The sequence below is a fragment of the Cherax quadricarinatus genome, chromosome 6 (genome assembly GCF_038502225.1).
Source record: "Cherax quadricarinatus isolate ZL_2023a chromosome 6, ASM3850222v1, whole genome shotgun sequence".
Classification (NCBI taxonomy): domain Eukaryota; kingdom Metazoa; phylum Arthropoda; class Malacostraca; order Decapoda; family Parastacidae; genus Cherax; species Cherax quadricarinatus.
Genome location: NC_091297.1, coordinates 52,811,232 through 52,813,717, shown reverse-complemented (window position 1 = coordinate 52,813,717; position 2,486 = coordinate 52,811,232).

Here is a 2,486-nt window from a genome sequence, read left to right as displayed (position 1 = left end):
GGATACAGTAGTCTGTGACTGTGTCTAGGTGCAGCAGTCTGTGAACTGTGTCTAGGATGCATTAGTCTGTGGACTGTCTCTTGGATACAGTAGATTGTGGATGGTGTCTGGGACACAGTAGTCTGTGGACTGTGTCTAGGATGCAGTGGTCTGTGGACTGTGTCTATGATACAGTAGTCTGTGGACTGTGTCTAGGATACAGTAGTCTGTGAACTTTGTCTAGGACACAGTAGTCTGTGGACTGTGTCTAGGATACAGTAGTCATTGGACTGTGTCTATGATACAGTAGTCTGTGGACTGTGTCTAGGATACAATAGTCTGTGGACTGTGTCTAGGATACAGTAGTCTGTGGACTGTGTCTAAGATACAGTAATCTGTGAACTGTGTCTAGGACACAGTAGTCTGCGGACTGTGTCTAGGATACAGTAGTCTGTGGACTGTGTCTAAGATACTGTAATCTGTGGACTGTGTCTAGGATACAGTAGTCTGTGGACTGTGTCTGGGATACAGTAACCTGTGCTCTTTGTCTAGGATACAGTAGTCTGTGGACTGTTTCTAGGATGGACTGTGTCTAGGATACAGTAGTCTGTGGACTGTGTCTAAGATACTGTAATCTGTGGACTGTGTCTAGGATACAGTAGTCTGTGGACTGTGTCTGGGATACAGTAACCTGTGCTCTTTGTCTAGGATACAGTAGTCTGTGGACTGTTTCTAGGATACAGTATTCTGTGGACTGTGTCTAGGCTACAGTAGTCTGTGGACTGCGTCTAGGATAGAGTTGTCTGTGGACGGTGTCTTGGTGGGTGAGCTCACAGACTCACCCATCATATCACTGCAACACAACACTCAGGGAGGTAAATGTTAACAGAGACCTGGAAGGTCGATCTCACCAACGTTCATTAATCAGGGAGGCGTTTATACCAGCGTTGAACTTTGATGTTAATGAGGTTAACGCCTGCCTCCACTCACACCCTCTTCAAGATTAAGGAACCTAACAATGCCTGTGGTTACCCTCTGATATTACTGCGACCTAGTGGCCTACAAGGAGAAAGTGGGAGGGATGATGAGGTTGGAGGAAAGGGTAAAGAGGGGGAACTGTAGTGCCTCTTCGTTATTTAAGACCTGGTACCTGTTGAGTTCAATTATATCACGCTACTGCGGCCTATGTAATAGAGATGCCGGTTGCTGGTGTTCTCATCCGGACTTAATGTTGGGAGTTCTTATTAAGGCTTGAATGTTTGTCATTCGTTTGAGAAAGCAAGTCTGCTGCACGGGAGGCACATTTCTCTGGTGTTACACATGTATCTCAATCATCAAGAGTGAGAGAGAGAGAGAGAGAGAGAGAGAGAGATTCATCTGAGTCTTCAACTTCCAATTGTGACCTCTTGTGTCTGTGTCCCATCTCTGGAACATCCCGTCTTTGTCCACCTCGTCTATTCCGCGCAGTATTTTATATGTCGTTATCATGTCTCCCCTGACCCTCCTGGCCTCCAGTGTCGTCAGGCCGATTTCCCTCAACCTTTCTTCGTAGGACAATCCCCGTAGCTCTGGGACTAGTCTTGATGCAAACCTTTGCACTTTCTCTAATTTCTTGACGTGCTTGACTAGGTGTGGATTCCAAACTGGTGCTGCATACTCCAGTATGGGACTGACGTAAATGGTATACAGAGTCTTCAACGAATCCTTACTGAGGTATCGGAACGCTATCCGTACGTTTGCCAGGTGCCCGTATGCTGCAGCATTTATCTGATTGATGTGCGCCTCAGGAGATATGCTCGGTGTTATACTCACCCCCAGATCTTTTTCCTTGAGTGAGGTTTGCAGACTTTGGCCATCTAAACTATATTGTGTCTGCGGTCTTCTTTGCCCTTCTCCAATCTTCATTTCTTAGCATTTGGCAGGGTTAAACTCAAGGAGCCAGTTGCTGGACCAGGCTTGTAGCCTGTCCAGGTCTCTTTGTAGTCCTGCCTGATCCTCATCCGATTTGATTCTTCTCATTAACTTCACATCGTCCGCAAACAAGGACACTTCTGAGTCTATCCCTTCCGTTATGTCATTCACATATACCAAGAACAGCACAGGTCCTAGGACTGACCCCTGTGGAACCCCGCTTGTCACAGGCGCCCACTTTGACACCTCGTCACGTACCATGACTCGTTGTTGCCTCCCTGTAAGGTATTCTCTTATCCATTGCAGTGCCTTTCTTGTTATGTGTGCCTGATCCTCTAGCTTTTGCAGTAACCTCTTGTGAGGAACTGTGTCGAAGGCCTTCTTGCAGTCCAAAAAAATGCAGTCGATCCACCCCTCTCTCTCTTGTCTTACTTCTGTCACCTTGTCATAAAACTCTAATAGGTTCGTGGCACGGGATTTTCCCTCCTTGAAACCATGCTGGTTGTCAATTATACACTTGTTTCTTTCCAGGTGCCCCACCACTCTCCTCCTGATGATCTTCTCCATGACCTTGCATACTATACACGTTAGTGATA